Consider the following 24,741-nt stretch of genomic DNA (forward strand, 5'->3'; position numbering starts at 1 on the left):
TACCTTTAGTCAAGAAGGTCAAATACACAGCTTATAAACTGGAACAATCCTTCCCCACGTCCATGGCCAAGATTGCTGGTTGAATAAGTTACTCTCTCATATGAGTCCAGAGACATCCTCAGAAGTTTTCTTCGCACAGGACCCCAGACAATCATTAAAAACCAATCTTGGTTTGCATTTGCCAGTCATGCCACGTGAAGCAATGGGGACTCCAGTTCCAAAATCATTGAACCCTGCAGGGTAGATTAGGTTGCAAAGACCTCTCTTCATTTCCCTCTTAATCCCTGGGAGATCCTTAGAATGACCCTCAAATCCAAATGGACTGCAGAAGAGTCACACCCCACAGGACTAAGGACTCGGGAGAAACTGCTGCCCCAACGTATGTGCAGAGACACATCACATCACTGTGGCCGCCAAAACGTCGTCTGGATGCTGAGGTCCTGGGTGCTGCAAACCTTCTCAGATTCACATCCTGCTTTCCATTTGAGGAAATCACACAATCATAAAAATTTCCCACCTGTCACATTCCATTCCATCACAGCATGATGTCATGTCATCATTTTTAAAAAGCATTTGTTTTCATTGATGGTGCTACATGTTGCCCACAGAAATCTTGATTTTTTTTTCCCCTGAGTACCAATACATTTTGACAGGGATGGTTTATCCCAAAACTTGGGCTGACGAAAACACAGTGAAGGTTGGCCAACATCAGGGATTTCGCTGCTACTGAAGGACTGTGAGTTACTATTCCGTCGCATGTCCTGAACTCAATCTTTATAGTCCCGTGCTGTCCAATATATTAGCCGCCAACCAACAGGGCGAGTGAGGACTTGACATGTGACTAATCCAAACGGAGAAACATCATAAATATACCATACGCATAGGATTTTGACAGCTTAGCACCAAAAAAGTGTATAACATCTCATTAAGTGCTTCTTACGGTGATTACATTTTGATATTCTATTGTGGATAGAGTAGGTTGAATAAAATATATTATTAAAACGTATTTCACGTGTTTCCTTTTACTCTTTTAATATGGCTGTTAGGAGATTTTCAAATTACATTTGTGACTTACATTTTATTTCTATTGTGAGTGTTATTACAGAACACCCCACTGTTTCCATGAGCAGGAAGACCACACAGAGGAGTTGGAATTAAAGACAAAGCATCCAAACCTGTTACATAGTCTAGGACAGATAAATCTGATGCTATATCTTGACAGACAGATTGTATTACTGAAAATGTTCTGCCATCTAAGTTTACACCTAAAGAACCCAGTCTCCCAACTTTTCACCTCAGAGCACATTTTTTTAAATGACCCCATTTTCTCCAACATTGGTCTCTACTAAGATGCATTTCTAAAATAATTGTTTATATTCCCATGCTTAAAAAATTAATTAGTAGCACTGCACACTGGATCTTCTGATTAGCGGTTGCTGACTGGTATGTCCTCAATGAATTGTAGATCCAAAGCAAAAGGTGAATAAATGTGATATCCCCATTAATTTATGGGTACCTAGGCTACATAAATCTCAGATTTCAAATCAGGAGTTTGAAAAATTAAAATTGCCGTGGCTCCCTCATTTTTAACTTCAAGTAGTATGAGAGTGTGAATGCCTCCAGCTGAGCACCACTGACTTACTCCCAACCTTCCCATTTTACAGATGAGAAAAGTACATCTAAATACGCTTTATCTTCTAATGTAATAGAGTGATGGCCTTCTTGTAACACAGACCCAGACTTCAGAGTCAGATCTGCGTTGTTCTTACCTATGCCATGTATTAGCTGGAAGCCTCCATGAATTAGCAGACACCATGTTCTCCTTTGGTTTCCAGTTACAGAAACGTCAACTCAAATTGATTTAAGCACAAAAGAAAATTGACAGCTGGACTTGGGGGGTTCAACCAACATCATCAGAACTTAGTCCTTCCCCTGCTCTCAGTTCTACTTCTCCCCAAGTCAGCTCCATTCTAATTCAAGCCTGTGCCTCATGGTGACAAAATGGCTGCTGGCTATCCCAAACTGACATCCTTACTGCTCATGTAAATGTCCAGCTCCCATTTGCTCCAGTAAATGTCCTAGGATTCAGGCTGATTGGCTCTGCACATTCATCCCAGAGCTATTCTCTGGAGCTGAGAGATGCTCTCCCCGATGGATCACACCTGGATCATGTCTATCCATAGCACTGACCCAGCTTCACTCTCCTCCCTGCTCTCTCTCTCTTCTGCCCACAATCCCTTCCCAAGCCAAACAAGCAAATTCTTCTTTGTTTCATGCAGAGGATTTTTTCTCTTCCCCCTGAAACTCATTTCTCAAACAGCTTTAAGATTTTCAGGGTCTCAATTTCTGCCCCAAAGACGTCTCAAATTATTTTCCCAAACAAAGACAATTTGCATGTCTTAAGGAAATTCTAGTGCTACCTGTCAGGAAAAATTTTCACCTTGCTATATTATTTGTTTAAACCCTGATCATTTTAACCCAAACAGCAAAAAAGAAATATATCTCTTCCTATTTGAATAAGCAAATATCCAAGACAATTGTATTTTGCCTAATGGCTAAAATGTTTCCATTTATACACAGTAAATTTCAGAATGTGAGAAAAGCTATATGAAAAAGACACCAGAAAAATCATACAATTAAAATTCTTGTTTCTCAGATTTAAAAAAAAAAAATGAAGGGGTGGGGGGGAATAAGCAATGTCTTTAACACATAAAAAGAAGGTTCTGGAACATTTAAAATAATGATACTGACCATGATGGTGATAATAATAAAACAGGTAGCATTTACTAAATACTTGTAGATATGAGACACTATGCAAAGCTCTTGAATACACTACTACATTTAAAGCCCTAATTTATTTATAATTAAAGAGTATTATTATCATCATTTTACAGACATAGAAACTACAGTTGAGAGAAGTGAAATGGCTTGCCCAAAACTACAAAGCTAGCAAATAGAGGAGTTGGGATTCAAACCTCGTTCAGTCTAACCCCTGACTGTAAGCTTTTCACCCCTGCCTCACGTTGTCTTTATTCTTCCTACCTGTCTCCTGACAGGTTATCATATCCACTCTTTCCTGGATATTTCTGTCAAGCCACATCACCTTCTAGTTCTGGCCCCGTGCCTGGGTCTTCTAAAAATTAATTGAGTTTCCAAGACCACTGACTGTACCATCCTGCTTTCTCTATCTAAATGCCTACCTCTGGGCACAGAGCTGTCTCTTTAAATGCCTGGCAACACCTAACTCCACCTTACAAACACAGTGGATGCAATTCCCACTCTTTGTTCCTACAAACAATCTTGCACCTGGGAAATTTTCTTAACTGTGAACACTTTTGATTCTGGAGTAGCAAGGGAAGGAGAATGTATTATGATGCATTATGCAAAGCCGGAAACCACAGAGCAAGCTCTCTCCACCTAGGCACCGCTGAGATTGTGGGCCTGATAATTCTGTACGGCAGGAGGGGAGGAGTTTGTCCTATACACTGTAGGGGCTTTGGCAATACCCCTGGCCTCTACCCGCCAGTAACGCTACCCAACTTGTAACAACCAAAAACGGCTCCAGACATTGTCAAATGTCCCCCTGGGAACAAAATCACCCCTTGCTTGAGAACTGTGGCCGTAGACACAACCAAGTGAAATCTACCATTTGCAAAACATCCCATTTTGAAGACCTCCTTTCTGAGCGAATGTTTTCTGCACTGGCATATCAGCATTTCTATGCTGAACCTGCAGTTTAAAAACAAAAACATTAGCATCGGGAGGCCCTGAATGAAGGGATCTGCAGCAAAGACCAGCCCCCAACTCATAGCACCTCACAAAAGGGCATTCTCCCTCCACTCTGCAAATCCACTTAAATATCTCCCCTTACCAAATATGCTCAGATTTGCTTGGTTCTCAGAACTTCGTGTTTTTACTAGGAAACACACACACACACACACACCCTGAATATCACAGACTTCCCGGCTTTTCATCTTCAGAGTCTAACACCCTGAACATAAAAACCAAATTTGCTTTAACTTCCTAAAATGTATTTTCACATTCCCTTCCTGGCTCCCCAATTGTTTCTATCAGGGTTTCTCAAGCTCGGCACTACTGACATTTTGGGTCGCATAATTCTTGGTCGTGGAGGCTGTCCTGTGCGTTGCAGGCTCTTTAGCAGTGTCCCTGGGCTGTGTCCACTAGATGCCAGCAACACCCACCAGGTGTGACCATCAAAACTGCCTCCTCTGTGCCCTGAGAGCAAAACTGCCCCTGGCTGAGGACTCCGGGGCTGGCTGTTCTGGGGGGATTAACCATTCCTGGCGTGACCCATTTGTCCAAGGCACCGTCTCAGGAGCCATTTCATTTTTAAATCCTTCATCAAGTATTAATACCTGTATGTTGCACCTAGTGATACACTCCATTAATAAATCCAGACGTTTCTTTTTGAGAAGGGGGGAGTGATCACATAACAGGAAGCGGCCGCAGCGGCCCCTTTCTGGAGCCGTCAGCAGCACCCCCACCCCCGGGGCGTGCGCGGCCCTCCCTGACCGCGGCAGCTGCACCGTGATGATCTGTCATTTCAGAAAAATACGGAAAGAGCCTCGAATCCTTACTGCCCTCTAGAGAAATTCCGGCAGAAGAGCTCAATCTGTCGCAGTCAGCAGAAAAACAACGCTGCCAGACCCAACTGCGCCTGGCAGTTGTAAAGCAAACAATTTATGCGCTGAGTTTTTTGAAAGACGAGTCTCCCAGACCCTTCCTTGACAATCGTCCACCTGAAGCAGGAACCGGTGTTGGCTCGCGCCTTGACACAATCGTAATTTTGCCAATTCCAGGTCCACTCTCCGACACTCTCGCTTTTATGCCCACAGATGAATCAAATTCCGATATTCTACAAAGTAACAGCAGGCTGTATTTTAAATGCAAATACTCAGGTGTGCACAAATGTGTTCTCTGGCCTTTGTTTCCCTGCCTGCCCACGGTCATGTACTGTTCACAGAGATTTCTTTTTTATGCGTCTCAGAAAGACTGGGTCTGAAAAAGTAATTCACTAATTCTTCACGTTTGCATTAGGTTTTGATGGGTGGGAATCCTCCAGCCCATTTTGGAGCTAATCATAGCATGATTTTTTTTTTCCTTTTTAAAAAAAAAAAAAAAATACTTTTTTTTTTTAACTTTAGATATTGTTTCGATAAAGACTTACCTATCACTTAATGACCATCTATATAGTCCCATGAGAATTTCCACCCTGAGATTAACGTGAGCTTTCTCTACCCAAGTCCTGAAAAAGTTATCCCAGGTCGAATGCATGTCTCTTGAGCACAGCTGGAAATTAAAAGAAATAACTTTGAAAAGTATATGCTTGAAGACTTAGCCTAGCTAGGAAATCTTGCAGGTTTAATCAGAACTTTCAAATCATTGTCTCCATTATAACGGGCAACAGCAAAAAATGCTGAATGTTTATGCCTAATGGGTTTGCCCTTTGCCAGACAAATCCTTTTAGCTATGGCAGGAAAACATGTAATTTTTATGGGCTCCAGGAGAGAGAGTGCACACTGCCCTCTGATGGTAACACATGCTCATAATTTTGTGGGGTCCCTTGATCAGATTCCAGGCGGCTGTAGAATGTTACTACCAAAGATAGATCAATAAGCCTATAGATGAATGGGCGTCAATGGTTATCTTTACTATTTGCATTTTTTCCACCCTCTTCACAAGGAAGTAAGATATTTGATTCTGTCCTTCGTTATCAGTAGTTGTGAGAACTATTTTGCCAAGATGGAAATATGTGAAAAAGTAAGATTTAGAATATTTCAATTCTATTAGACACAAAATAATATGCACACACATACCACACACATAAAGCCTCAATGAAATAATGTTTTACTGCTGAGTAAAAGCAGTTTCTCTGATTTGAACTATCAAGTAAGCCATCTACGGTACAGGAAAAAAAAAAAAAAAAAACTTTCAAATTCAAAATAAGTCCCCAAAATTTTTTTGAAAGGATTTTGGGAGTTGGGGGATGCTTCAGCAAGAGACTGTACAGAGGTTTGTGTGTTTTTTTAATGAATGAGACAGAAAATAGAGTGTAGGATAAATTTTCCCCCCAAGCCCTTTTAAAAGTCAAGATACTGGTTCATTGTGACCTCTTTAAAAATGGACAAATGTATCATATCTAACTATTTTCATCCACCAAATCACACATGCCTCCTAATTTTGCCAATTCTAAGAAACAGAAACAGGGAAAAATCAAAGCCAGCATGTTCACTGTTACAGCAAAGCTCTTGGAGCTGTATCCACACAGAACTGTTGATCTGTGGAAATGTAAATGTCATTTCTAAATATAGCATCAGGGAGCCAGGGAACCAGCATTTCTGTTGATGAAACACCTTTTCAGGAAGTAGCATATGCAAGGCAACCCTTTTCTGTGACACAAGGGAGAGTCACAAGTCTGAGGTCCATCCCCGAGGGACCCAGCGCTTTCTTACCAGATCGCCTCAACCTGCTACCCCACCAGATTGTACATCAACACAACTAATCTCCTGTGCCTCTCTCCTCCCATCTTAAAAATAAGAAATAGAATTTCATTCTGTCTCAAAAGGATTCCTTACTAGTTAGGGATGCTTGCAAATGCACAAAGGTGGCCAAAAGATGGGACCATGAGCAAAACCATGCAAGGGAGCTTATCAACGGATGTGGGATTGACTACACAACCACCAGCTGCAAGGACACAACTGTGACCCCCCTTTTCAGCCTGGACTCCTGCTGCTCTCCAACCATTCTGGAATGCTTTCAGGTTCTGGAATATGCCATCCTTTTTCCCACCTGAGGTCTTTGGTGCAGGCTGATCACCACCGTGCCCCAAACCTTCTCCTGCATGCTTTGTATTTCTAGCATCTTTTCATCTTTTCCATCCATCTCCGATTGTCCCTTTCTAGTAGGAGTACTGGTGACATCCTTAACCCCCCTTGGTTTCAGTCTACCACAGCCAGGTTGGGAGTGCAACTTCTGCTCAAAAGGACCCCATACTTGGTTTATTGCTCTAGAACAGGGGTGTCCAAACTGCAGCCTGCGGGCCAACTGTGGCCCACAATCCATTTTTAATTGGCCCGCAGCAAATTCCAAAAATATATTTAGTTTACTTAAATAAACCAGGTGAGGCAATACGTACTTTACGTCGAGTGAGTGGCCCGGCTGTTTGTGTATTTTACCGCATATGGCCATTGGTAAAAAATGTTGAGAAAAGTTTGGACACCCCTGCTCTAGAAGTTTGAAATCATTAATTTTAAAAATTCTTCATTTTCTTAACAATGGGGAAGAGCTCTGCGTTTTCATTTTTCAATGTCCCCTGCAAATCGTGTAACCAGTCCTGATCACAACCCTTCGTTTCCTTCATAAAACAGAATTTTTAATTGATTTGCCCGTTTATTGGGGTCAAGTGTCGGGGGGAGTCAAGGGGAGCTGATCCATTTTTTTCCATTAGGGCAGAAACGGTATCTATTTTGTTTATGGTCTCATCCGGTGCTGCCCAGAATTTTCTGCACTGATGAAGATGTGTATCTTTGCAGTCCAGTACGTTAGCTACTAGCCACATGTGGCTACTGGACGCTGGAAATGTGGCTAGTGTGACTTAGGAACTCCACTTTTCATTTTATTTAACTTAAATGAATATAAGTTAATACCGAAATAGCCTCATGTGGCTGGTGGCTATCGTAATGGGCAGGTCTAACCCCTAAGGCTCTGCACAGCAACTGGCAAATGCATCTAGGATATTATGAGGTCTTCTCAAACTAAACTCCATGGCAGTAATATGGCACTTGGGTGTGGTGCATCAGAATGCCCTGAGGAGCTTATTAAAAATACAGGTATCCCTGCCCCAGCCTGGAAGGTTGATTCAGGGAGTTTACAAAAGGTCTAAGCATCTGGTATACCCCAAAGTTTGAGAGCACTGTGGATAGTTTATGGATGCAGCTTGTCTCTACGTCAATTATTAAAATCTCTTCAACTCTTCCAGGTCAAGTAATGTTGACCCAAATACCACTTCTAGAAGAATTTTATTACCCACAAAATGCCCCAGCTACAACCAGTGACTATTACAAGCAATATCTAGCCCAGGAAAATTCCGGTGGAGAAAATAGGTTTTGATCATCCCTTTGGTAGAGTGTTGTAATGAACTCTGACATATGACCTTCACTTTCAGAGGCCAGGCATGATGGACAGCTCTTTTCTGCAAAATTCAAAACTTATTGGTTCACTATGTATATAGCGCCCAGCTTTGGGTAAGAGGCAGGGCATTATCACGGAGCTACGTGAATCTCAACTAGGAATTATTAGAGGCAGGGGAGGAAATAGGAAAGTCTTTGTTCATAAATGTGGAGTGGGTCCTTTTTTAACGACTCCGTCTAATCTTATTTTTCCTTCTCACACAGACACAAAAATGCAAGAGGCTGTTAAGGTCCAGCGCTCTCTTTCTGTACCTTTGTCCTCAACCATTATTGGCATTCAGCCCTCTAACGTGAGTGCTTCTTCCTCCACTGAACTATCAAAGACTCCTTCCTAATCAACATTACACACAGAAGCATAATAGATGGCACCACCGTGAATACAAGGATAAGCTGTAATTCACTCTTGGGGCTCTGCTGATGTCATAAACCGCACGACCAGCTTTATGGAGAGTGGCAGAGCCCAGAAAGTGAATTCCGATCTCGGCTCACTCTGGAAGCCATCTGTTAAGGAAACAGATTTAAATGCAGACCTTTTCATCTCTGTCGTTTACAGAGACTTCAAACTTTTGCTGTAAAATTCCAACTTTTCTGCCATGAACAGATTAAAATTACTTTCTGCAGGCACATTTGGTTTTGCGGCCCCTTTTTTAAGTCACAAATAGATTAGTGGTCTTACCACCCATTGCTACACGACTATTTTAAAAGAGGAAAATGCACCCTGCTCTAGTGAATGTTGTGGCTATGCGTGCCTGTTCCCAGTGCCCTCCCCCACGTCCCAGTCCAGAGGCTGGAAAGACCAGTGATTCACCTTCCCAGCCTCCTTTGCAGCAAGTGCTGGTCATGTGATCCAATTTGGGCCAACGAGACACAAAGGGGTGTCTTCTGGGAAAGACATTTTCCTTGTTTCCAGGAGGGAAGCATGTGAGGAAGGACCCTTTGCACCTGCTGCCCTTCCTCTCTTACCCCCACCCCAGCATTTCCAGCTTTGGATGCTCAGGTGACCACGCATTGTCTGAAGCTACAGCAGCCATCTTGCAATCATGGAGGGACATGCCTGAAGATGAAAAGCCGCCTGCTAAGGAGGAAATATAGAAGGATAGAGAAATCTGGGTGCTTGATGACCTTGCTGAGCTGCTGAGTTAACCAGCCCTAGCAATGACCACCTGGAGGCTTCTCAGTAAGTAAGTATCTCCTACTGGGTTCCTCCAGAAGCCGAGCCTGAGACAAGCATTTGGGTGGGAATAATTTACATGGAAGAGGAACCCAGGAAGCACCAGTAGGGGAGTGGGAAGTTAGAGAGGGAAGGGAAGGAAACCAATTCCGAGTGTGTTCCAGAGCAGGTAGCCCCTGTGGGCGTCCCAGGCGCAGTCCTGAGAAAGCCCTGAGCCCAGTGACCTATAGGAGGACACTGTGTGTAGGGGGCAGAGATGATGTGAGGAGGGCTCAACAGCTCAACAGCATCTTCTACAATAAACCAGGAAGGTCTTACATTCGGCATTACTGTGTGTCAGTAGTCTGCAATGGGTGGCAGAACTCATTCCTGACATCCCTGTGGCACTGTTCCCCTAGGTCATTGGCACCACTCACATTTCTCTACAATTCCATGCCAGGGACATGACACAAATACTAATTGCATTGGACAAGTTCTTATTGAGCACTGTCTCTGCGTCCAGCATCCACAGTGCCGTGGTGAACCAAATAGAGATGGTCCTTGCCAAGGTAGAGCTTTCTCTCTGATGGGGGCGAGGGGCGCAGAATGAATCACCCCTCTCGTGCTCTCAGCTGGAGCACAAGTAGTGGGAGGTGCCCCCCAAAAAAGTGAAAGGATCATGAGAGGGTGCCACAAATTTGGAATGTGGAATCAGGGAACATTTCAGGAATCAGAGGCTGGAGGGGTGAGAGGGAGACAGCCAGAGGAAGGAGATAAATATCACTTCTAATCCCAGCACAAGTGGGGTAGAAGCGCTACTGGCCAGCACATCAAAAAGGCCCCAAGAAGAAAAACTATTCAAATAACATCTTTCATGGGAAAAGAAAATAAGAACTTGACCTTCACCCAAAACCTTATCACTAGATTGGTTTGACTGAAAAGTAAATAGAGTCATTATAAGAGCCATCATTTTCTCTTGAGACAAAGAAGTCACGGCCAAACTAAGTAAATTCGGATCTTCCTGCTTCTTCAAACTAGAACACAAGTTCCTTGGAACTTGATCCTTATAGAAATAATAAATGGTTATTCACAAAAACTCAGTTTTCCTGTGGGGGGGAAAAAATCACCATTTCTTTACCACCACATTTAGGCTTTTATATTCATGCATATATAAAGCAGGTCTGATTCCACAGACGGATGTCTCAAAATGTCAGGTTCACGGACATGCTGATTGCCTTAGGTTAGCGGCTGACTCCCATCACCTCCCTAGACTCATGCAATTCCACTGAAACCCCACAGGACTGCAGAGCGTGATTTGAAAAACCCTGCTATAAAATTTTTTTTTTCCAAATAGTAATTCAAGACATGTATAAAGATGTTACTGATCATCTAAATCAGGAGTCAGCAAATTATGGCCCTTGGGCCAAATCCGGCCCACCACCTGTTTTTCTAAATACAATTTTAATGGAACACAGCGACACCCACTCATTTACATATTGTCCACAGCTCCTTTCTAATGGCGGAGTTAAGTCGTTGTGACAGAGACTTGTACAGCCTGCAAAGCTTAAAATATTTACTCTCTGTCCCGTTACAGAAAAAGTTAGCCAACCCCTGCTCGACATAACTGTTCACAGGAAGGGAGCATAAGGTATTAATTCAAACTCCACTCCTGTCGCCAAAGCTAACAATTGGACACAAAGGGGTGTCTTCTGGGAAAGACATTTTCCTTGTTTCCAGGAGAGAAGCATGTGAAAGCACAGAAAGAAGGACGAGTGAAAGGAAAGTACAGTGGGACCATGAGACTCTGGGAAGTAAAGGTAAAAAAAGGTTCTGAGCTCACCTAGAGGCAGACCCACCTCGCCTTCCATCTAACAGAGAGTGGAAGGCAGAATCCCTCTGTCACTGGCAAACTCAGAAATCCTCTCAACACCCCTGACCTCATATCTGGGGCTTACACATGCTGCGGCCTCAACTTAGAGCACTGTTCCCCATCCTTTTCCTGTTAAATCTGCATCCTTCCTATGTCATCTTCAACATCACAGCCTTGGAGAGTCTTCCCCAAGCTCCTGAGCCAAGGTGGTTTCCCTCAGCTCTGCTCCCACGTTGCTTTCTCTTTTCCTGCACCTTTACCTGTCACTCTGTGTTATAGTTGATGGATTACTTGTCTGATGCCTCCATGGAATGTAATCTCCACACGGTTAGGGCTATATCTGTCTAATTTACTGTTGCACTATTTCAAGACTCTGGGCCAGTTCCTGGCACATGGTAATACATAAATGGTTGGTGAGTGAATTCCTTTGTATGAATGTTTGGGGCTGAAAAGAGGGCCTATGCGTATGCAATAGGAAGAATTACACACTGTCTGCCTTAGGTATTGGTCCCTGGCCCTATCCCATTGACAGTTTCCATGGGATGAAGTCTAAGTGGGAGATGGTCAGACAGAGGACAGCATGTGCAATGGCCCTGAGGCTCGAAGACGCATGGGGCACTGAGACACAGAAACTAGGCCAGCATGACTGGAACACAGAAAGCCAGAGGAAAGTCAAAGCCAGAGCATGCAAGACTTATACAACACGTTAAAAAAAAATTTTATCTTATTCTAAGAGCGATGGGAGAAGCACAGAAGGTTTTAACAGAGGCAGTGGATGATTCGCTTTGAACCACCATCAGCAGAGGTTGTGAATTCCCAGGTATTATAGTAGATACCATACTTAATTGGTGGCTACCGTTGAGCTAGATATCAAGAATAAGATGCTTAAGAAATCACTGTCCCTGCATTCAAGATATTTTGTGTAAGTAAACTGTAATTACAGTTTGATAAGGCCTTCACTAGAGGTACGCTTAAGGGGTCATGGAGCACGTGCCAAAAAGGAACCTCTATATTTTGTTCAGATGCATGAGGGGAGATGGTCCCTATAGGAAACCTTTAGTATTGCTCTCTCCCTGAAGGTACACAAGTGAAGGAGAGTCATTCAATCCAACAGAAGTATTCTGTGGCCAAAATACGTAAAAATAATTATGAAGACTCTGAAAACATGAAGTCGTTCACAAGAAATCATTAAGAGAAAAAAGCAGAATGCTAATGTATACCATGGGTGAAAACATCTTTTTGTAAAGAGCCATATAGTAAATATTTTTAGGTTTCATGGGCCATATGGTCTATATCACAACTACTGAGCTGTCTGTTACAGCATGAAAACAGCCATAGACAATATGTGAGTGAAGAGCCATGGCTGTGTGCTAATAAAACTATTCACCACAACAGACAACAGGCCAAATTTGGCCGTTGAGCTGTAGTTTGCTGACATCTGATTTCTTCTATAATTATAACCGAATAACGGTATCATGTTTATGAACATAGACAAACAGGAACCCAGAAGAATAGAAGCGCTCATTAAGTTTGGAGAATGGAATTATCAGTTTGGTGGCTCTGTCGTTTTTGCCTACTCAGCATTTATTTATCCTTCTGGGAACAATACTCTGATACGGGGCTGGGAGGGGGAGGGAGAATTACCTTTCATCATCTTTAATCCACGGAGTCCCAGGGGTCAACCCACCCCCAAATCCTGGCCCCCATAAGTCATTTCATTGCCTTGACTGTGGTAATTCATTCAGAGAGGAGCATCGGCCCGAGCAGACCAAGGAGAATCACTTCCTTCAATGTTTTCCTTTTTCCATTAAGAAAGAGAAGACCTCCTTCTGCTGGGGTTGCTGAAATGATACTACAAAGAGCCAGAGTTGCTTGTCTTGGCACTCCAAGGGTTGGTCCTGCTCAAGGAGCATGCCCACACATTAGAAAACTGAACAAAGAAATAAAGAAATGCTCATACCGGATAGACATTATTTGAGACTCTGGATGGAGCTTTATTTAAAACTAGCCCATTCCTGGATTTCTCAGTGACTTACGCCCATGTTTTTTCTCCATCTCACCTTGTTTCAATTCAGTTCCTGTTATTGTCAATCAAAAATTCCAAATGAGGTCATTGTTAATGGGATTTTTTTGTTGTTGTTTTAAAAAGTCCTTTAATATCTTTATACTATCACTTTAGCAACAAACAAAGTTGAAAAAAGATAAATGGATGAAAAGGCCACATATTTTAAAAAGGCATTTCTCAAATGAAAGTCATGCTCTCTTTTTTTCCGTTTTCCTCATCAGTTGAGGGAGTGAGCCAGTTGCAGTTCTTCAATTTGACCACGAGAATCTAAGTGCCCTCTCCAAAAATTGACTGGAAGCCTATTTTGAAGAAAATATATAAAGACAGGGCTATAGTGGAGATCACAAATGATGACAATAGAAAATAATTCAGGAAAGACTCTCTGACTCTGCAAAAATATAGTGACATATGTAGGACAGCTGAGAGTCTCCACGAGGGGATGAAAGCAATCCGTGACCATCACGTGGCCACAACCTCGTAGAGAAAAGACTTTGGAAGAACACACAAATCTGACCATGTCTTAGCCATGCTTAAAACTCAGCAATGATTCCCAGTTGCCTACTTGAGCCCAAACTCCCATAGTGGATATGATTTTCACAGAACACAAACTTGGGTGTCCACGAAACATAATTTTCTTTTTATTTTTCTATGGCTCAATTTAATTTCTTTTTTTCCTAAGTCCCCAGTCTACCTAATAGCAGAAAATTTAGTCGCTTCCAGGTAAACACCATCATTTTGGGTCAAACACCATCAACTCAGGATTCTGGATGTGCACGTGTGCACGCACACACACACACACACACGCGTGCATGTGCACTCCTTCCTGCCCCTTTGAGCAGCCTCCCAGGACTGAAACATTTTGGAGGCAGAAGGAAACATCAGGCAGAAGAGTCTGGTCTCTTGCTGCACTCTGCTCTCCACTAGTACATGGTCATGGTGTCTGGCCTTTGGTACTGTTGGCATTTATCTCCTGGCATGTACTGTCACCTCTCTGTCCCTGGTTATCACATCTACCAAGGTCAACACACAGCTCCCATGTCCAGATCCAAGCAACCTGCTCTACTGCCAACCACCACGACCACATGCCAGCAAGCAAGCGGCCAGTGGCCTCTCAGGGCCAAGATGCTCCCAAATTGTGGCAAAGAGCACTTCTACTTACAGCCCATTGGCCAGAAACTGGTCAAGTGGTCACACTTAGCCACCAAAAAGTCTGGCATGTGTCATGTTATTCTCAGTGACGCATGCCTAGATAACCTTTGTGGATCTGATTCCTAAGCGAGAAGGGGAGGAAAACAGTTAGCACTCTCTGCCTCACATGTGCAATATGCACTTCAGAACAGTTCATGACAGAAAGACAATCACAGAGAAGCAATTGGTGAGATATACTGAAAACAAAGAACAAAGGAGCAAAGGAAGATGACAAAATTTAAAAAGCCAAGTTAGTATTAGTAATCACAAAGTAAGTTTTAAGATGCACTAGGGACAAACGCTGAAATAGGAAGAGAAAGCAAAGAGTCAATAGCTGTGGGTGGGGGCAGATTCCATTGAATGGAAGTATAAGAATTGAGGCCACCTCGAAATGTGCACAAACTTTTCACAGTCATTTTCTTGATCTTTCAGGGAAATAAACTGAGCGTGAAGCAAAGAAGGTGAGAAAAACACGGCTTATAAATGGAAATGCACTAAACAAAGTGGAAAATTCACATCAAGCTCACAGATAAGTCTCAGAACAAAGGGAAACTTTTCAGGGTCACAAAAAGGAAAATGAGACCCTCACATAGGAAGATGTGACCATGTGGAGAAAGGTAAGCTTTGGGGAGCAGCCAAGTAGGTGCTCGCCTAAAACTCACCCACAGATTGATGCAACTTGCACATTCGGTTTTGTAAAATAGAAAATCACATGCAAGTTTTATCCTCGAGTTTAATGCCTTGCATTTTTCATCCTCTGGTTTTGCCCGGTTCTAATGCTCAGGAAGAGAGAAGAACCTCCCTGCTTTAAACAACACACAAATTAAGGTGTGATTTTGGGCTCCATTTTTTATTATATATAGCTATCATCTGCTCTGGAATAAGCTGGATTTCTTCCACTGAGTTCATATCTCCTTCTGTCTTTTTCAAGATGCATTTTAAAGATCCGTGTTTCTTTCTGAAATATCTACCATAATGTAACAACAGATTTTTAAAGCTTAAATGTATATTAATCATGATGCCAACAACCACAATCTAATATAGTCCTTACCTTTTACGGACAATGTGAATTTTAATTAGGTGCATAATGCATAATTAAGATCTGAAATGCAGAATATATTTTTGGTCCTGTTTACTGTGCGTAAGAAACTCTAGCATGGAATGAAGTTAGCCTGCCTGTTGCAAAGACTTAACATTGTACAAATTAAATGAATGACGACTACAACTGGGTTTTGAAAGACATTTTGACGTGAAAGACATTTTGACGACTCATTCAAGATGGCTGTCGGAAATTGGAAACAAGCTTTATGTTCATCAATGGAGAAGAATGGGCTAATAAATTGTACGCCCAGACTGTAAAATACCATATTTTGCTGTGTATAATGTGTCCCCGTGTATAATGTGTTTTGGGCCCAAACTTTCAGGGAAAAATCTTTCGTTTTAATTTTTTAATTCAAATTGCTATTTGTTTACATTTAGGTACTTGTTTTTTGTATTATAAAGGAATTTGGCATTAATTTTTTAATATGTTATAGTACAAGAAATTTTATGTAACACATAATTACAAAACACAAGAACAGATACAAGGTACAAGAAATTTATGTACCGGTAACAAATTTACGATATTTACACATCACAGAAGGCCAAGAACTCTGCTAGTTCGTCGTAAGTTCAACAAAACCAATGGTCGTCTTCTGGGGTATTATTTTGCATACGGATATGGTTATTGATTTCTAGAGTTACACTTTTAACTCATAGGCATAAATAAAAGAATTAAAAACATTTATACAGAGATGGAATTAGTACTACCCATATATAATGCTAATCCTTATTTTCCCCGCACAAATTTGGGCAAAAATGTGCACATTATGCACGGCAAAATATGGTACTTGCTTTCCTTAAAATAACAAAGTGGCTCCATAGGCACTGATATGGAGACATCTTCGAGGTATATTATGAACACCATCATACATAATATGACTCCCTTTAGCTAAAAACTATATGCATGTGTATATATATACAGAGGGTGCCAAACAAAATGTATACACATTTTAAGAAAGGAAAACTATATTAAAATTTTAATACTCAATATATACTGATAAAAAAGATGAATACAAGTCATGTTTGACTTCTGCAATTACAAGAGGTGTTCAAAGTGGTTCCCATCAGCGTCCAGACACTTCTGATGACGGCGAACTACTGCTTGAGCAATGCTGACCAAAGTGGCCACTTGTATACATTTTTTGGCACCTCCAGTATACGCATACATATATGTGTGTTTATGTGAACATATATATATATATGTGTATATATATATATATGTGTGTGTGTATATATATACATATATATATGTGTGTGTGTATAATATACATATATATGTATATATTGGGTTGGTGCAAACGTAATTGTGGTTTTTGCAATTTTTAACCTTTTAAACCGCAATTACATTTGCACCAACCTAATATATGCATGCATATGTGTGTATAGGAATGTATTTGTGTAATTGCACACAAACATACTCAGATATATTCAAAAGCATGAAAAAGAATCTGAAATAACAGACACAAAATGTAAACACTGATTACCTCTAGAGCAGAGGTTGGCAAACTTTTTATGCAAAAGGACAGATAGTAAATATTTCCAGTTTTGTGGGCTATGTGGTCTCTGGTGCAACTGATCAGCTCTGCCCTTACAGCACAAAAGAAGCCAGACAATATGAAAAGTTGTAGCTGGGTCCCAATAAAATTTATGCACAAAAACAGGTAGGGTGAGGGGGCAGCATTTCTCGGGGGCCCCCCTGAGAAATGGGTGTTATTTGGGCAGAGCAAAGAAGAGCAGGGAGTCAACAGAGTTAAGGAGGACTTCTATTCAGTCTATACACATTTGATTTGTTTTACAAGCATGCTTACTTAGAATTTATTTTTTATTAAGACTCAACTACCATATTTTAAAATTGAATAAATTTGGTTTTTTTTTAATTTAGGGTTTTAAAGTTAAATTTGAGTAAATTTTTTTAAATTACCAAAATATAAATAAATAAGTTGTTTTGTGTCCTCTTCCAAGTGGGCATTTCACACTTTATCCTCTTAAGGTGGGGATTTTTACCCCAATTTCATAGATGAAACAGTAGAGTGTATGGAGTCAAATAAGCAGATTCTAGAACCTGGCTCTCTGAGCTTGAATCCTGGATCTGTCTCTTCCTAACTTTCAGCACTTACACAAATCATTTAACTTACCTAAGCCTCAGTTTCCTAATGGATAAAATGTGAATTACAATACACTTTATTTGTAAGACATCAATGAGCTACTACATACACCATTTTTTACTCAAATTCTTATAATACACTCTTAATACCTTTGACTATTAATATTACACCTCCAAATTAAATACAGTTTATCAAAAAAATAGAACAGATATTTTTATAAATTGCTTATTTGGGGCTGTAAGTAAGTTAATTTACTACTGGCTGTACGTTCTGAGTAAGCATGTGTGCATGAAAGACAGTTAACCATCCCCAGGAGACAGTCTCCTTTTCTTTCTTTAAACAATAGAAGGTCTGGCATGTCAGCTGGGCCGACAACCACCCAGCTGGAAAATACATTTCCCAGCCTCCCTTTTAGCCGAAGGTGGTCATGTGACTTCATACTGGCTGAGAGGATATGAGTAGAAATGAAGAGTGAAACTTAAATCCAAACTGTGCGCCCCTTTCTGCAGGTGGCACTGAGGAATCAGGCTTGGTAGTGTCAAGGGCATCACTCGAGGAGATGGCAGGATAATAAGACAGAAAGAACCTAGGTCATTGTCGACATCATGGAACATCTCTGACTACCTACCACCTAGGTCTTTAGATGAGAGAGAATATACCTTAGTCAAGGCATGTTAAAAAGGGGATAAATAACTACAAAATGGGGATGATGACAGAAGTGCATCCGTTAGAGCAACTCTAGCCAATGGCACAAACTGACCCAAAAATATAAAATGCTCCAACACACTTGACACTTATTTCTTGCTGATGCAACAATACTGAGCAGGTCCAGATTGGTGTGTCTGTGGTTGGGAGAGGAAGGATCTCGGCTCCACGCTGCCATTCAGGGCCAGGATGATAGAGTACTGCCATCTTCAAGAGGCAGCCCCCCGCTTACTGTGGCCCTCTCCATCCCAGAGGAAGAACCCATGCTGGAACTACCACATGACCCAGCAATTCCACTTCTGGGTATTTATCTAAAGAAATCTAAAACAGTAATCCAAAAAGATATACACATTCCTATGCTGATTGCAGCATTATTTACAGTAGCCAAGATATGGAAGCAACCTAAGCATCCATCAAGGGATGAATGGATAAAAATGTGGTACATATATACAATGGAATATCACTCAGCCATAAAAAAGAATATAATCTTGCTATTCGAGACAAATAGATGGACCTAGAGGGCATTATACTAAGTGAAATAAGTCAGACAGAGAAACACAAATACTATATAATCTCACTTATCTGTGGAATCTAAAATACAATATAAACAAGCAAAACAGAAACAAACTCATGGACCCAGAGAACAAATTGATGGTTGCCAGTTGGGAAGCGGGTTGGGTGAAGAAGGTAAAAACATTAAGAAATACAAATTGCCAGTTATAAAAATAGTCATGGGGATATAAAATACAGCATAGGGAATATAGTCAATATTATTGTAATAACTATGTGTGGTGTCAGATGGGTACTAGATTTATCGGGGTGATTGCTTTGTAAGTTATATAAATGTGTAATCACTGTGTTGTACACCTGAAACTAATATAATATTGTATGTCAACTGTAATTCAAAAACGTTTTTATTTCTAAAGAACCACGGAAGATGACATACAAGAGATTTTTATGGGCCAGGCCTGAAAGTGGCTCAAATTACTTCCATTCGCATTCTATCGGCTAGAACTGTCATATGACCACCCCTCAAGAGGGGGTAGGAAATACAGGGCAGCTCTTGTCCAGAAACAGTTTTATTGAACAGTTAGCAGTCTCTGCTACTATGTTAGCTATGTAGTGCTATGTAAGCCCTCAGAGGTCAAGGACTTTTGTCTCTTGTTTTTCACCACTGCATCCCCAACAAGGTCAGCAAACTTCTTCTATAAAAGCCCAGATAGTAAATATTTAGACTTTGTGAGCCACAAGTTCTCTGTTGCAACTACTCAACCCTGCCACTGAAGAATGAAAACAGCCATAGACAATATGTAAACAAATGAGCATGGTTGGGTTCCAATAAAACTTTATTTATATAATCAGGCAGAGGGCCAGATTTGACCCAGAGGCCCTCGTTTGCTGACCCTGACTTAGAACAGTGCCCAACACAATGGCTGGTGCCCAATAAACGTTGGCCAAATGAATAATCGGGAGTGGGTAGTACTATTGCTCAGGTTTACCCTGAGGAATAAATATACTATTGCATGAAAAGGTTTAGCCAAGCGCCTGGTACATAGTAAGTGCTCAATAAATGCCATGCAGTCATTTATTTGAAGATACAAAATATAAATAAAATGTATTCCTCAAGGAGCAACCGATGTAGTAGAGATTGTTATTCCCAGGAAGATAATTAAAATAGTGTTTGCATGGAGTTATAGAAGCACGTCCAGGGTTCAGATATAGTAGAGGCAGGTTAATTCTGGGAAGGAGAGTGGCCCAAGGAGAAAAATCACAGAGCGGGTGAAACCTAAAAAGGGGGTTGAAGAATTTAAAGGGACCTGCACAGTCATTCTAAATAATGAAGTGTTGTGTGGGGTTTTTTTCACCTTTCTGAGCCAGAAACTTACTAAAGGGAAGCTGATGGCAGACTCCGGAAACTGTGAAAGGTGTTCTGTCTGCCTGGAAGTCCTCCTCTCCCATCGTTTTACATTTAGTTCCCACTCACCCTTCAAGTCCCAGCTCAATCATCACCTCCTGAGGGAAACTGCTGCTACCTGTCTTTCCTGTAAATTTATACTCAGGTGTGTGTGTGTGTGTGTGTGTGTGTGTGTGTGTGTGTGTGTTCAGTGTCCATTTCTGCAACAAAGAGCAGGACATCACTGCTCACCACTCTATCCCAGGTACCTAACTGTTTAAGGCACATAGAAAGCACTCAATCATCATTTATTGAGTGGAGGAATAAATTTTGCATTATATTCTTTGACAGGGCCTTGAATGTAGATAATGGGAGCCTGTAACTGATGTCAGATCTACACTTAGGAAGCTAGATGAGCTGGTGATAAAGTTGACATGATTTGATAAAATCTTAGTGTCTTAAACGAGAAAACGCAATGGTGACACGGTGAGTTCTTACTATCTCTGCAACTTTTTTGTAGATCTAAAATTATTCCAAAAATGAAAGTTTGTTTTGTTTTGTTTACACGGCAAGCTCTAGAACTGACCTTTGGGGCTGCAGTCGTGGCCCCGCCATGTATTTATTCTACAGCACTGGGTGCTGAATAACATCTCTTCACCTGTCCACTGGGGATGGCAAGAGTAATGGCTCGGATTCCATGGAGGAGCAAAGGAATTTGCAATGAAGTACTCACACATGCTGAGTTCTCAGTAACTGTTTGCTACTCTTATTGTTTTTCTCTTCCTACCGCTTGAGAGTCAGACAGGAGAGCCATTCCCCACCCTGCCAGAGGTGAACTACAGTGGCGAGTGTAGGTGAAGAAGCACAAGACCAAAGAGATTCAGATCAAAGTAATCACCTCATTGCATTCTCTCACTGTGACCATGCCTTCATTTCCTTGAGAACAGTCACAGACATTTGCACACCAAGGTAGGGAACTAGAGCTACCTGGGATAAAATTAGATCAACATTGATCAAGAAGGCCAGAGGGCATTCAGACCCACTGCCATGTACACCCATGAAGCTGCGATATAACTGACATTTCAAAATTAAGATAGTAGATATAAAGATAAGAACGTGACACGCAGATAGTGTATGTATATACATTTATTCATCCGCCCCGTGTTACACATACAAACACGCAAGCCATGAATCAGTCACTTGGTAAGTCAAGGTCGGATGCACACACAGATTCACTAGTCAATGGTGTCACGCCTTTTTCGATAAAATGTGTGTGTCCGTGTTTTGCAACAAAAGCTTACAGTGATCAAGTGCTTTCCCAGGTTACAGGCATTGGACTAAGCATTTTATTATATGCTAAGTCTGTTTAGTAAATATAAGGCCCCATGAGCTGGGTCTTATTATCGCCTCCACTTTACAGAGGAAGAAATTGGTGAGAGGTAAAGCAGCTGACCCCAGATAACACAGCCAAAGGCAGAGCAGGGACTCCATTACCTGGAAATCGTGCAGCACCATCTAACACTAGATGTTGGTGGTGGTGGTGGTGGTGGTGGTAGTGGCTAGTGTGTAGAAAGGAAAGACCAATGAATATAATCGTTAAGAAAGAAAGTAGCAAAGTTTGCTGTTTAGGTCCTAGAACTGGAATGAGTCCAAAGAAAAAAATTTAGCTCCATTTGCTACGATGAGCCATTTGCCTGATGTTTGAAATGAATTCTGGCCCACCGGCTCCAAGCTGGGATGGCAAACAGCATCGTGACGGAAAAAAGAATTATTTCTAGTTTATTAGCAACTCTGTGAGTTCCTGAACACAGCTTATAAAAATACCACAGAAAGAAAATTGGTTCAATAAAAAAAAGCCTGAATTCTAATTAAAATAAATAGAATTACAAGTAGTAGCACAGGCAAGAGAAAGGGGGGAAAAGCTGTGACTTAATCTTCTGATCTCACATTGAAACAGAGAAACTGTGATGAATGAATCTGTGCAGTATCTACTGGGAGGGGCCGAGCAAATGTCCTTTCATTAATTTAAAATATTTGCCTCACGATAGTTCAAGAAAAGCAACCAAACCCTCCTCTTGGCAAAGCATAGATTTGCATTAACATTTTCTTCTAGCATTTTCTTGACATTGAAACAGGATGGTGGGTGAGGCGGAGTTGTTCGAGTCAGGCTTTTGTCTGAAGGAAACACGCAAAGCTCTCTCCCTGATAAGGAGATGGAGCAGGCCGCCCAATGACATCTGCACCCACCACTGGCAGGGCCAGGCCCTTTGCCCGTGTGAATGGCGCTGACATCCAATGCCAACAGCACCTGCATTTCTTTGCCTGAGGGATTTTTCTGGCCCCTGGAGACCATGTAGATCAGAAATACCAGCAATTAACGCTCCCAGAAGCAGCCCTCAACCAAAGGACAGAGCTGGTGTATAAATACCCCAATTCCCACCACCTCAAGGGGAATGAATAAGTGTGAGCCATGCTCTACACTGGCTTCCAGAGTATTCCAGGAAGCTGTCTTGATGCAACGTCCCTTCTCTGTCTCACTCACTACCTCTTTCTCAGGACTTTCTGGTACCACCTCCCAAGTAAATAGCTTGCCCTCCAATTTTTATCTCAAGTTCTGCTTCTGGGAGAAGCCTACATAAGACAGAATCTGTGCACGTGTCGAGAGGTAAGAAACTTGCAAGGACCCCATTTTGCTCAGGTCCCTGATGGGAGTTGGAGAGGAGGGATGGGGAGATACAAGGAGATCAGGAGGAGAACATGGAGTCCATTTTACATCCCACATTCTTTTGTCTAAATCCTCTTGTGGGAGTGTTCCCACTAACAGAAGATGGATGAATCCTATAGTTTGTACATATGGGCAACTTCACATGGGAACTCTCAGAAATGCCTGAGAGACTGTGGTTTGCAAGAGCTGAGGGGCTGTGTTACGATACCGCTGAATGAAGGTTGTGATGCAGGCGAATGACGCTGGCTGTGGAAGCCTGGGACACTGGGACTCCAGGATGGTTGAGAAAGTCAAAGCTAATAATTGTCCTAAATTCACAGCTACATTTAAATTGTCGTATTTTAAGCAACGTGGTTTAAGTTCTCAATTCCGTTCCATAACAGATGGTAAACTTCTAGAAATCACATCTCAAAAGGTAATACTTCTTGTAAATATAAGTACTTATGAACATTTTTTTAAAAACTCTTGGATTATACATAGTACACAGAGTGTTTTTTAAGCAATACTGTAGAAATTAAATGAAGACCTCAGTATCGAGAGCAAAACGATTTACCCCTCATCCACACAACCTAGAGTATGTATTTTGACACAAATGTGAATGTATTTTTAACGTTTCTAAAATTTCTAAATGTCTTTTTAGATTTGTTGTTTTAAAAAATGTATTTTTGCAGATGGTGATAAGCTGGTATCTGAAGGTGGATAGTCCTATTCAAATCCTGGTTCTATCACTTATTGGCTCTGAAACCTTAGGCAAGTTACTTAACCTCAGTAAGACTCAATTTTCTCATTTAGACAATGGGGATTATTATAGGATTATCCCTCTCAAAGTGTTGTGGTGACCTTGGACAGTTTTTTCAGTCTTTCTAAGTCATCAGACTTTGTCATTTAAGGAAAGGCTGTGATTCCAAGATGGCCACTGGAGAGATTTATTCCCTTACTGAATTCCCCTACCCTGCACCCTCCTCACTGAGGACATGCAGTCAACACATACCCTTCTACAGAGAGGTAAATACTTAAAGGGACAAGGCTAAGGGACCTGGGACCAGATTGTTATGTGGCTGCCAAGCCTGAGTTTCTAGCTCTTCTGATATTGTGTAAGAAACCAGTATTCTTTTAATAAATCCTGGCATTTTCTATTTTAACCAGTTAGTTTCTGTTGCTTGCAGCCAGCAACCCTAACTAATGTTTCAGTCCATCACCAGGCTGACGTCTCTCTTAGGGCAGTTTCTCTGCCTTAGTCACATGTATTAATATGTCCAACAACTGACCTTCAACCAGGTGCCAGCTACAGAACTTTGACAGTATGAGTGTGTGTGAGTGTGTGTGTGTGTGTGTGTGTACACATGCATGCAAGTGTTGAGGTAGAGGGGCAAAAACAGGAAGCACACCTTGAAACATTTCAAGTTTAAACTTTCATAGTATAACGTCTGTACGTCTGCAGAATAAAAAATAACCTTGTCATCATGCAGAGTACAGCAAATAAAGTTCCACAAACGCTGCCTGGCTCTTGAGACCCCATGGAAGACTTTCAGAGGATTTGGTAAGAGCTCAAAATCTAGAATGAGACAGATGTGGGTTCAAATCAAGCCCCGCTGATAACGAGCAAGAGAGAACCAGGGAATTGACTCCGTGGGTCCTTGGCTTCCTCATTGGCAAAGGCAGATAATCATTGTTCCCCCCAGACAAGGCCATTGTGCGGATCACTGGGGATTGGCACACTTTGCACTC

The sequence above is a fragment of the Rhinolophus sinicus genome, linkage group LG13, assembly GCF_036562045.2.
Source record: "Rhinolophus sinicus isolate RSC01 linkage group LG13, ASM3656204v1, whole genome shotgun sequence".
NCBI lineage: Eukaryota > Metazoa > Chordata > Mammalia > Chiroptera > Rhinolophidae > Rhinolophus > Rhinolophus sinicus.